This window comes from Schistocerca americana, chromosome 5 (genome assembly GCF_021461395.2).
Source record: "Schistocerca americana isolate TAMUIC-IGC-003095 chromosome 5, iqSchAmer2.1, whole genome shotgun sequence".
Taxonomy (NCBI): Eukaryota; Metazoa; Arthropoda; class Insecta; order Orthoptera; family Acrididae; genus Schistocerca; species Schistocerca americana.
Window position 1 is genome coordinate 744,257,084 of NC_060123.1, and position 13,354 is coordinate 744,270,437.

A 13,354-nucleotide genomic window follows, 5' to 3' on the forward strand; every position below is an offset into this window, starting at 1 on the left:
TACAAAAGGCACAATGCCGCCTTACGTACAAGAATAGAGACTCTTCTTACAGTCAGGCTTTGAGCATTACTTGTGAGACCAGTATTAGTTTCCGATACACCACTCAAGGTTCAATGTATTCCTTGCACATACTCATTGACGATGAAACACTGAAATTACATCGGAATTAAATACCAAAGGAACAATGCCGATATAACTGCAAGGTGAGTGAGACTTCTTAGAGTCTGTGCTTTGATCCTTTCCTGTGAGACAAGTATTAGTTTCCGATACACCACTGCAGGTTCAATGTATTCTTTGGACCTTCGCATTGACGATGAAACACAGAAATCATATCGGAATGAAATACAAAAGGCACAATGCAGCCTTAAGTACAAGAATAGAGACTCTCCTTACAGTCGGTGTTTGAGCATTCCCTGTGAGACCAGTATTGGTTTCCGATACACCACTGCAGATTCAATGTATTTCTTGGACATACACATTGACGATGAAACACAGAAATCACATCGGAATTAAATACAAAAGGCACAATGCCGCCTTACGTACAAGAGGAGAGACTCTTCTTACGGTCGGTGCTTTGAGCATTACCTGTGAGACCAGTATTAATTTCCCATACACCACTCCAGGTTCAATGTATTCCTTGGACATACTCATTGACGATGAAACACTGAAATTACATCGGAATTAAATACAAATGGCACAATGTCGCCATAGGTGCAAGAATAGAGACTCCTCTTACAGTCGGTGCTTTGAGCATTCCCGGTGAGACCAGTATTAGTTTCCGATACACCACAGCAGGTACAGTGTATTCCTTGTACCTTCACATCGACGATGAAACACAGAAAACGCATCGGAATTAAATACAAAAGGCACAATGCCGCCTTAAGTACAAGAATAGAGACTCTTCTAACAGTCGGTGCTTTGAGCATTCCCTGTGAGACCAGTATTAGTTTCTGATACACCACTGCAGGTTCAATGTATTCCTTGGACATACACATTGACGATGAAACACAGATATCGCATCGGAATAAATACAAAAGGCACAATGCCGCCTTACGTACAAGAATAGAGACTCTTCTTACAGTCAGGCTTTGAGCATTACTTGTGAGACCAGTATTAGTTTCCGATACACCACTCGAGGTTCAATGTATTCCTTGGACATACTCATTGACGATGAAACACTGAAATTACATCGGAATTAAATACAAAAGGAACAATGCCGCCGTAACTGCAAGATGAGTGAGACTTCTTAGAGTCTGTGCTTTGATCCTTTCTACTGTGAGACCAGTTTTAGTTTCCGATACACCACTGCAGGTTCAATGTATTCCTTGGACCTTCGCATTGACGATGAAACACAGAAATCGAATCGGAACTAAATACAAAAGGCACAATGCCGCAATAAGTACAAGAATAGAGACTCTTCTTACAGTCGGTGTTTTGAGCATTCCCTGTGAGACCAGTATTAGTTTCCGATACACCACTCCAGGTTCAATGTTTTCCCCGGACATACTCGTTGACGATGAAACACTGAAATTACATCGGAATTAAATACAAAATGAACAATGCCGATATAACTGCAAGGTGAGTGAGACTTCTTAGAGTCTGTGCTTTGATCCTTTCCTCTGAGACCAGTATTAGTTTCCGATACACCACTGCAGGTTCAATGTATTCTTTGGACCTTCGCATTGACGATGAAAACAGAAATCATATCGGAATGAAATACAAAAGGCACAATGCAGACTTTAGTACAAGAATAGAGACTCTTCTTACAGTCGGTGTTTGAGCATTCCCTGTGAGACCAGTATTAGTTTCCGATACACCACTGCAGATTCAATGTATTCCTTGGACATATACATTGACGATGAAACACAGAAATCACATCGGAATTAAATATAAAAGGCACAATGCCGCCTTACGTACAAGAGGAGAGACTCTTCTTACGGTCGGTGCTTTGAGCAGTACCTGTGAGACCAGTATTAGTTTCCGATACGCCACTCCAGGTTCAATGTATTCCTTGGACATACGCATTGACGATGAAACACTGAAATTACATTAGAATTAAATACAAAAGAAACAATGCCGCCTTAACTGCAAGATGAGTGAGACTTCTTAGAGTCTGTGCTTTGATCCTTTCTACTGTGAGACCAGTATTAGTTTCCGATACACCACTGCAGGTTCCATGTATTCGTTGGACCTTCGCATTGACGATGAAACACGAAATCGAATCGGAGCTAAATACAAAAGGCACAATGCCGAAATAAGTACAAGAATAGAGACTCTTCTTACAGTCGATGCTTTGAGCATTCCCCGTGAGACCAGTATTAGTTTCCGATACACCACTGCAGGTTCAATGTATTCCTTAGACATACACATTGACGATGATACACTGAAATTACATCGGAATTAATTACAAATGGCACAATGCCGCCATAAGTGCAAGAATAGAGACCCCTCTTACAGTCGGTGCTTTGAGCATTCCCTGTGAGACCAGTATTAGTTTCCGATACACCACTGCAGGTTCAATGTATTCCTTAGACATACACATTGCCGAAGAAACACAGAAATCACATCGGAATTACATACAAAAGGCACAATGCCGCCTTAAGTCTTACGTACAAGAATAGAGACTCTTCTTATGGTCCGTGCTTTGAGCATAACCTGTGAGACCAGAATTAGTTTCCGATACACCACTCCAGGTTCAATGTATTCCTTGGACATACTCATTGACGATGAAACACTGAAATTACATCGGAATTAAGTACAAATGGCACAATGTCGCCAAGGGTGCAAAAATAGAGACTCCTCTTACAGTCGGTGCTTTGAGCATTCCCTGTGAGATCAGTATTAGCTTCCGATACATCACAGCAGGTACAATGTATTCCTTGTACCTTCACATTGACGATGAAACACAGAAATCGCATCGGAATTAAATACAAAAGGCACAATACCGCCTTAAGTACAAGATTAGAGACTCTTCTAACAGTCGGTGCTTTGAGCATTCCCTGTGAGACCAGTATTAGTTTCTGATACACCACTGCAGGTTCAATGTATTCCTTGGACATACACATTGACGATGAAACACAGATATCGCATCGGAATTAAATACAAAAGGCACAATGCCGCCTTACGTACAAGAATAGAGACTCTTCTTACAGTCGGTGCTTTGAGCATTACCTGTGAGGCCAGTATTAGTTTCCGATACACCACTCAAGGTTCAATGTATTCCTTGGACATACTCATTGGCGATGAAACACTGAAATTACATCGGAATTAAATAAAAACGGAACAATACTGCCTTAACAGCAAGATGAGTGAGACTTCTTTGAGTCTGTGCTTTGATCCTTTCCTGTGAGACCAGTATTAGTTTCCGATACACCAATGCAGGTTCAATGTATTCCACGGACCTTCGCATTGACGAAGAAACACAGAAATCGCATCGGAACTGAATACAAAATGCACAATGCCGCAATAAGTACAAGAATAGAGACTCTTCTTGCAGTCGGTGCTTTGAGCATTCCCTGTGAGACCAGTATTACTATCCGATACACTACTGCAGGTTCAATGAATTCCTTAGACATACACATTGACAATGAAACACTGAAATTACATCGTTATTAAATACAAAAGGCACAATGCCGCCCTAAGTACAAGAATAGAGACTCTTCTTACAGTCGGTGCTTTGAACATTCCCAGTGAGACCAGTATTAGTTTCCGATACACCACCGCAGGTTCAATGCATTCCTTGGACATACACATTGACGATGAAACACAGAACTCGCATCGGAATTAAATACAAAAGGCACAATGCCGCCTTTCGTACAAGAATAGAGACTCTTCTTATAGTCGGTGCGTTGAGCATTCCCTGTGAGACCAGTATTAGTTTCCGATACCCCACTCCAGGTTCAATGTTTTCCCTGGACATACTCATTGACGATGAAACACTGAAATTACATCGGAATAAAATACAAAAGGAACAATGCCGATATAACTGCAAGGTGAGTGAGACTTCTTAGAGTCTGTGCTTTGATCCTTTCCTGTGAGACCAGTGTTAGTTTCCGATACACCACTGCAGGTTCAATGTATTCCTTGGACCTTCGCATTGACGATGAAACCCAGAAATCATATCGGAATGAAATACAAAAGGCACAATGCCGCCTTAAGTACAAGAATAGAGACTCTTCTTACAGTCGGTGTTTGAGCATTCCCTGTGAGACCAGTATTAGTTTCCGATACACCACTGCACATTCAATGTATTCCTTGGACATACACATTGACGATGAAACACAGAAATCACATCGGAATTAAATACAAAAGGCACAATGCCGCCTTACGTACAAGAATAGAGACTCTTCTTACGGTCGGTGCTTTGAGCATTACCTGTGAGACCAGTATTAGTTTCCGATACACCACACCAGGTTCAATGTATTCCTTGGACATACTCATTGACGATGAAACACTGAAATTACATCGGAATTAAATACAAAAGGAACAATGCCGCCTTAACTGCAAGATGAGTGAGACTTCATAGAGTCTGTGCTTTGATCCTTTCCTGTAAGACCAGTATTAGTTTCCGATACACCACTCCAGGTTCAATGTATTCCTTGGACCTTCGCATTGACGATGAAACACAGAAATCGAATCGGAACTAAATACAAAAGGCACAATGGCGCAATAAGTATAAGAATAGAGACTCCTCTTACAGTCGGTGCTTTGAGCATTCCCTCTGAGACCAGTATTAGTTTCCGATACACCACTCCAGGTTTAAAAGTTTTCCCTGGACATACTCATTGACGATGAAACACTGAAATTACATCGGAATTAAATACAAAAGGAACAATGCCGATATAACTGCAAGGTGAGTGAGACTTCTTAGAGTCTGTGCTGTGATCCTTTCCTGTGAGACAAGTATTAGTTTCCGATACACCACTGCAGGTTCAATGTATTCTTTGGACCTTCGCATTGGCGATGAAACACAGAAATCATATCGGAATGAAATACAAAAGGCACAATGCAGCCTTAAGTACAAGAATAGAGACTCTCCTTACAGTCGGTGTTTGAGCATTCCCTGTGAGACCAGTATTGGTTTCCGATACACCACTGCAGATTCAATGTATTTCTTGGACATACACATTGACGATGAAACACAGAAATCACATCGGAATTAAATACAAAAGGCACAATGGCGCCTTACGTACAAGAGGAGAGACTCTTCTTACGGTCGGTGCTTTGAGCATTACCTGTGAGACCAGTATTAATTTCCCATTCACCACTCCAGGTTCAATGTATTCCTTGGACATACTCATTGACGATGAAACACTGAAATTACATCGGAATTAAATACAAATGGCACAATGTCGCCATAGGTGCAAGAATAGAGACTCCTCTTACAGTCGGTGCTTTGAGCATTCCCGGTGAGACCAGTATTAGTTTCCGATACACCACAGCAGGTACAGTGTATTCCTTGTACCTTCACATCAACGATGAAACACAGAAAACGCATCGGAATTAAATACAAAAGGCACAATGCCGCCTTAAGTACAAGAGTAGAGACTCTTCTAACAGTCGGTGCTTTGAGCATTCCCTGTGAGACCAGTATTAGTTTCTGATACACCACTGCAGGTTCAATGTATTCCTTGGACATACACATTGACGATGAAACACAGATATCGCATCGGAATAAATACAAAAGGCACAATGCCGCCTTACGTACAAGAATAGAGACTCTTCTTACAGTCAGGCTTTGAGCATTACTTGTGAGACCAGTATTAGTTTCCGATACACCACTCAAGGTTCAATGTATTCCTTGCACATACTCATTGACGATGAAACACTGAAATTACATCGGAATTAAATACCAAAGGAACAATGCCGATATAACTGCAAGGTGAGTGAGACTTCTTAGAGTCTGTGCTTTGATCCTTTCCTGTGAGACAAGTATTAGTTTCCGATACACCACTGCAGGTTCAATGTATTCTTTGGACCTTCGCATTGACGATGAAACACAGAAATCATATCGGAATGAAATACAAAAGGCACAATGCAGCCTTAAGTACAAGAATAGAGACTCTCCTTACAGTCGGTGTTTGAGCATTCCCTGTGAGACCAGTATTGGTTTCCGATACACCACTGCAGATTCAATGTATTTCTTGGACATACACATTGACGATGAAACACAGAAATCACATCGGAATTAAATACAAAAGGCACAATGCCGCCTTACGTACAAGAGGAGAGACTCTTCTTACGGTCGGTGCTTTGAGCATTACCTGTGAGACCAGTATTAATTTCCCATACACCACTCCAGGTTCAATGTATTCCTTGGACATACTCATTGACGATGAAACACTGAAATTACATCGGAATTAAATACAAATGGCACAATGTCGCCATAGGTGCAAGAATAGAGACTCCTCTTACAGTCGGTGCTTTGAGCATTCCCGGTGAGACCAGTATTAGTTTCCGATACACCACAGCAGGTACAGTGTATTCCTTGTACCTTCACATCGACGATGAAACACAGAAAACGCATCGGAATTAAATACAAAAGGCACAATGCCGCCTTAAGTACAAGAATAGAGACTCTTCTAACAGTCGGTGCTTTGAGCATTCCCTGTGAGACCAGTATTAGTTTCTGATACACCACTGCAGGTTCAATGTATTCCTTGGACATACACATTGACGATGAAACACAGATATCGCATCGGAATAAATACAAAAGGCACAATGCCGCCTTACGTACAAGAATAGAGACTCTTCTTACAGTCAGGCTTTGAGCATTACTTGTGAGACCAGTATTAGTTTCCGATACACCACTCGAGGTTCAATGTATTCCTTGGACATACTCATTGACGATGAAACACTGAAATTACATCGGAATTAAATACAAAAGGAACAATGCCGCCGTAACTGCAAGATGAGTGAGACTTCTTAGAGTCTGTGCTTTGATCCTTTCTACTGTGAGACCAGTTTTAGTTTCCGATACACCACTGCAGGTTCAATGTATTCCTTGGACCTTCGCATTGACGATGAAACACAGAAATCGAATCGGAACTAAATACAAAAGGCACAATGCCGCAATAAGTACAAGAATAGAGACTCTTCTTACAGTCGGTGTTTTGAGCATTCCCTGTGAGACCAGTATTAGTTTCCGATACACCACTCCAGGTTCAATGTTTTCCCCGGACATACTCGTTGACGATGAAACACTGAAATTACATCGGAATTAAATACAAAATGAACAATGCCGATATAACTGCAAGGTGAGTGAGACTTCTTAGAGTCTGTGCTTTGATCCTTTCCTCTGAGACCAGTATTAGTTTCCGATACACCACTGCAGGTTCAATGTATTCTTTGGACCTTCGCATTGACGATGAAAACAGAAATCATATCGGAATGAAATACAAAAGGCACAATGCAGACTTTAGTACAAGAATAGAGACTCTTCTTACAGTCGGTGTTTGAGCATTCCCTGTGAGACCAGTATTAGTTTCCGATACACCACTGCAGATTCAATGTATTCCTTGGACATATACATTGACGATGAAACACAGAAATCACATCGGAATTAAATATAAAAGGCACAATGCCGCCTTACGTACAAGAGGAGAGACTCTTCTTACGGTCGGTGCTTTGAGCAGTACCTGTGAGACCAGTATTAGTTTCCGATACGCCACTCCAGGTTCAATGTATTCCTTGGACATACGCATTGACGATGAAACACTGAAATTACATTAGAATTAAATACAAAAGAAACAATGCCGCCTTAACTGCAAGATGAGTGAGACTTCTTAGAGTCTGTGCTTTGATCCTTTCTACTGTGAGACCAGTATTAGTTTCCGATACACCACTGCAGGTTCCATGTATTCGTTGGACCTTCGCATTGACGATGAAACACGAAATCGAATCGGAGCTAAATACAAAAGGCACAATGCCGAAATAAGTACAAGAATAGAGACTCTTCTTACAGTCGATGCTTTGAGCATTCCCCGTGAGACCAGTATTAGTTTCCGATACACCACTGCAGGTTCAATGTATTCCTTAGACATACACATTGACGATGATACACTGAAATTACATCGGAATTAATTACAAATGGCACAATGCCGCCATAAGTGCAAGAATAGAGACCCCTCTTACAGTCGGTGCTTTGAGCATTCCCTGTGAGACCAGTATTAGTTTCCGATACACCACTGCAGGTTCAATGTATTCCTTAGACATACACATTGCCGAAGAAACACAGAAATCACATCGGAATTACATACAAAAGGCACAATGCCGCCTTAAGTCTTACGTACAAGAATAGAGACTCTTCTTATGGTCCGTGCTTTGAGCATAACCTGTGAGACCAGAATTAGTTTCCGATACACCACTCCAGGTTCAATGTATTCCTTGGACATACTCATTGACGATGAAACACTGAAATTACATCGGAATTAAGTACAAATGGCACAATGTCGCCAAGGGTGCAAAAATAGAGACTCCTCTTACAGTCGGTGCTTTGAGCATTCCCTGTGAGATCAGTATTAGCTTCCGATACATCACAGCAGGTACAATGTATTCCTTGTACCTTCACATTGACGATGAAACACAGAAATCGCATCGGAATTAAATACAAAAGGCACAATACCGCCTTAAGTACAAGATTAGAGACTCTTCTAACAGTCGGTGCTTTGAGCATTCCCTGTGAGACCAGTATTAGTTTCTGATACACCACTGCAGGTTCAATGTATTCCTTGGACATACACATTGACGATGAAACACAGATATCGCATCGGAATTAAATACAAAAGGCACAATGCCGCCTTACGTACAAGAATAGAGACTCTTCTTACAGTCGGTGCTTTGAGCATTACCTGTGAGGCCAGTATTAGTTTCCGATACACCACTCAAGGTTCAATGTATTCCTTGGACATACTCATTGGCGATGAAACACTGAAATTACATCGGAATTAAATAAAAACGGAACAATACTGCCTTAACAGCAAGATGAGTGAGACTTCTTTGAGTCTGTGCTTTGATCCTTTCCTGTGAGACCAGTATTAGTTTCCGATACACCAATGCAGGTTCAATGTATTCCACGGACCTTCGCATTGACGAAGAAACACAGAAATCGCATCGGAACTGAATACAAAATGCACAATGCCGCAATAAGTACAAGAATAGAGACTCTTCTTGCAGTCGGTGCTTTGAGCATTCCCTGTGAGACCAGTATTACTATCCGATACACTACTGCAGGTTCAATGAATTCCTTAGACATACACATTGACAATGAAACACTGAAATTACATCGTTATTAAATACAAAAGGCACAATGCCGCCCTAAGTACAAGAATAGAGACTCTTCTTACAGTCGGTGCTTTGAACATTCCCAGTGAGACCAGTATTAGTTTCCGATACACCACCGCAGGTTCAATGCATTCCTTGGACATACACATTGACGATGAAACACAGAACTCGCATCGGAATTAAATACAAAAGGCACAATGCCGCCTTTCGTACAAGAATAGAGACTCTTCTTATAGTCGGTGCGTTGAGCATTCCCTGTGAGACCAGTATTAGTTTCCGATACCCCACTCCAGGTTCAATGTTTTCCCTGGACATACTCATTGACGATGAAACACTGAAATTACATCGGAATAAAATACAAAAGGAACAATGCCGATATAACTGCAAGGTGAGTGAGACTTCTTAGAGTCTGTGCTTTGATCCTTTCCTGTGAGACCAGTGTTAGTTTCCGATACACCACTGCAGGTTCAATGTATTCCTTGGACCTTCGCATTGACGATGAAACCCAGAAATCATATCGGAATGAAATACAAAAGGCACAATGCCGCCTTAAGTACAAGAATAGAGACTCTTCTTACAGTCGGTGTTTGAGCATTCCCTGTGAGACCAGTATTAGTTTCCGATACACCACTGCACATTCAATGTATTCCTTGGACATACACATTGACGATGAAACACAGAAATCACATCGGAATTAAATACAAAAGGCACAATGCCGCCTTACGTACAAGAATAGAGACTCTTCTTACGGTCGGTGCTTTGAGCATTACCTGTGAGACCAGTATTAGTTTCCGATACACCACACCAGGTTCAATGTATTCCTTGGACATACTCATTGACGATGAAACACTGAAATTACATCGGAATTAAATACAAAAGGAACAATGCCGCCTTAACTGCAAGATGAGTGAGACTTCATAGAGTCTGTGCTTTGATCCTTTCCTGTAAGACCAGTATTAGTTTCCGATACACCACTGCAGGTTCAATGTATTCCTTGGACCTTCGCATTGACGATGAAACACAGAAATCGCATCGGAACTAAATACAAAAGCACAATGCCGCAATAAGTACAAGAATGGGGACTCTTCTTACAGTTGGTGCTTTGAGCATTCCCTTTTGGACCAGTATTAGTTTCCGATATTCCACTGCAGGTTCAATGTATTCCTTAGACATACACATTGACGATGAAACACTGATATTACATCGGAATTAAATACAAAAGGCAAAGTGCCGCCATACGTGCGAGAATAGAGAATCTTCTTCCAGTCGGTGCTTTCACCATTGCCTGTGAGACCAGTATTAGTTTCCGATACACCACTCCACGTTCAATGTATTCCTTGGACATACTCATTGACGATGAAACACTGAAATTACATCGGAATTAAATACAAATGGCACAATGTCGCCAAGGGTGCAAAAATAGAGACTCCTCTTACAGTCGGTGCTTTGAGCATTCCCTGTGAGATCAGTATTAGTTTCCGATACACCACAGCAGGTACAATGTATTCCCTGTACCTTCACATTGACGACTAAACACCGAAATTACATCGGAATTAAATACAAACGGAACAATACTGCCTTAACAGCAAGATGAGTGAGACTTCTTTGAGTCTGTGCTTTGATCCTTTCCTGTGAGACCAGTATTAGTTTCCGATACACCAATGCAGGTTCAATGTATTCCACGGAACTTCGCATTGACGATGAAACACAGAAATCGCATCGGAACTGAATACAAAATGCACAATGCCGCAATAAGTACAAGAATAGAGACTCTTCTTACAGTCGGTGCTTTGAGCATTCCCTGTGAGACCAGTATTAGTTTCCGATACACCACTGCAGGTTCAATGAATTCCTTAGACATACACATTGACGATGAAACACTGAAATTACATCGGAATTAAATACAAAAGGCACAATGCCGCCTTAAGTACAAGAATAGAGACTCTTCTTACAGTCGGTGCTTTGGGCATTCCCTGTGAGACCAGTATTAGTTTCCGATACACCACCGCAGGTTCAATGCATTCCTTGGACATACACATTGACGATGAAACACAGAACTCGCATCGGAATTAAATACAAAAGGCACATTGCCGCCTTTCGTACAAGAATAGAGACTCTTCTTACTGTCGGTGCTTTGAGCATTCCCTGTGAGACCAGTATTAGTTTCCGATACACCACTCCAGGTTCAATGTTTTCCCTGGACATACTCATTGACGATGAAACACTGAAATTACATCGGAATTAAATACAAAAGGAACAATGCCGATATAACTGCAAGGTGAGTGAGACTTCTTAGAGTCTGTGCTTTGATCCTTTCCTGTGAGACCAGTGTTAGTTTCCGATACACCACTGCAGGTTCAATGTATTCCTTGGACCTTCGCATTGACGATGAAACCCAGAAATCATATCGGAATGAAATACAAAAGGCACAATGCCACCTTAAGTACAAGAATAGAGACTCTTCTTACAGTCGGTGTTTGAGCATTCCCTGTGAGACCAGTATTAGTTTCCGATACACCACTGCACATTCAATGCATTCCTTGGACATACACAATGACGATGAAACACAGAAATCACATCGGAATTAAATACAAAAGGCACAATGCCGCCTTACGTACAAGAATAGAGACTCTTCTTACGGTTGGTGCTTTGAGCATTACCTGTGAGACCAGTATTAGTTTCCGATACACCACACCAGGTTCAATGTATTCCTTGGACATACTCATTGACGATGAAACACTGAAATCACATCGGAATTAAATACAAAAGGAACAATGCCGCCTTAACTGCAAGATGAGTGAGACTTCATAGAGTCTGTGCTTTGATCCTTTCCTGTGAGACCAGTATTAGTTTCCGATACACCACTGCAGGTTCAATGTATTCCTTGGACCTTCGCATTGACGATGAAACACAGAAATCGCATCGGAACTAAATACAAAAGCACAATGCCGCAATAAGTACAAGAATAGGGACTCTTCTTACAGTTGGTGCTTTGAGCTTTCCCTTTGGGACCAGTATTAGTTTCCGATATTCCACTGCAGGTTCAATGTATTCCTTAGACATACACATTGACGATGAAACACTGATATTACATCGGAATTAAATACAAAAGGCAAAATGCCGCCATACGTGCGAGAATAGAGAATCTTCTTCCAGTCGGCGCTTTGACCATTCCCTGTGAGACCAGTATTAGTTTCCGATGCACCACTGCAGGTTCAATGTATTCCTTGGACCTTCGCATTGACGATGAAACACAGAAATCGCATCGGAACTAAATACAAAAGACACAATGCCGCAATAAGTACAAGAATAGAGACTCTTCTTACTGTCGGTGCTTTGAGCATTCCCTGTGAGACCAGTATTAGTTTCCGATACACCACTGCAGGTTCAATGAATTCCTTAGACATACACATTGACGATGAAACACTGAAATTACATCGGAATTAAATACAAAAGGCACAATGCCGCCATAAGTGCAAGAATAGAGACTCTTCTTACAGTCGGGGCTTTCAGCTTTCCCAGTGAGACCAGTATTAATTTCCGATACACCACTGCAGGTTCAATGTATTCCTTAGACATACACATGTTCGAAGAAACACTGAAATTACATCGGAATTAAATACAAAAATCACAATGTCGCCATAAGTGCAAGAATAGGGACTCTTCTTACAGTCGGTGCTTTGAGCATTCCCTGTGAGATCAGCATTAGTTTCCGCTACACCACTGCAGGTACAATGTATTCCTTGGACCTTCACATTGACGATGACACACAGAAATCGCATCGGAATTAAATACAAAAGGCAAAATGCCGCCTTAAGTACAAGAATAGAGACTCTTCTTACAGTCGGTGCTTTGAGCATTCCCTGTGAGACCAGTATTAGTTTCCGATACACCACCGCAGGTTCAATGCATTCCTTGGACCTTCACATTGACGATGACACACAGAAATCGCATCGGAATTAAATACAAAAGGAACAATGCCACCTTAACTGCAAGATGAGTGAGACTTCATAGAGTCTGTGCTTTGATCCTTTCCTGTGAGACCAGTATTAGTTTCCGATACACCACTGCA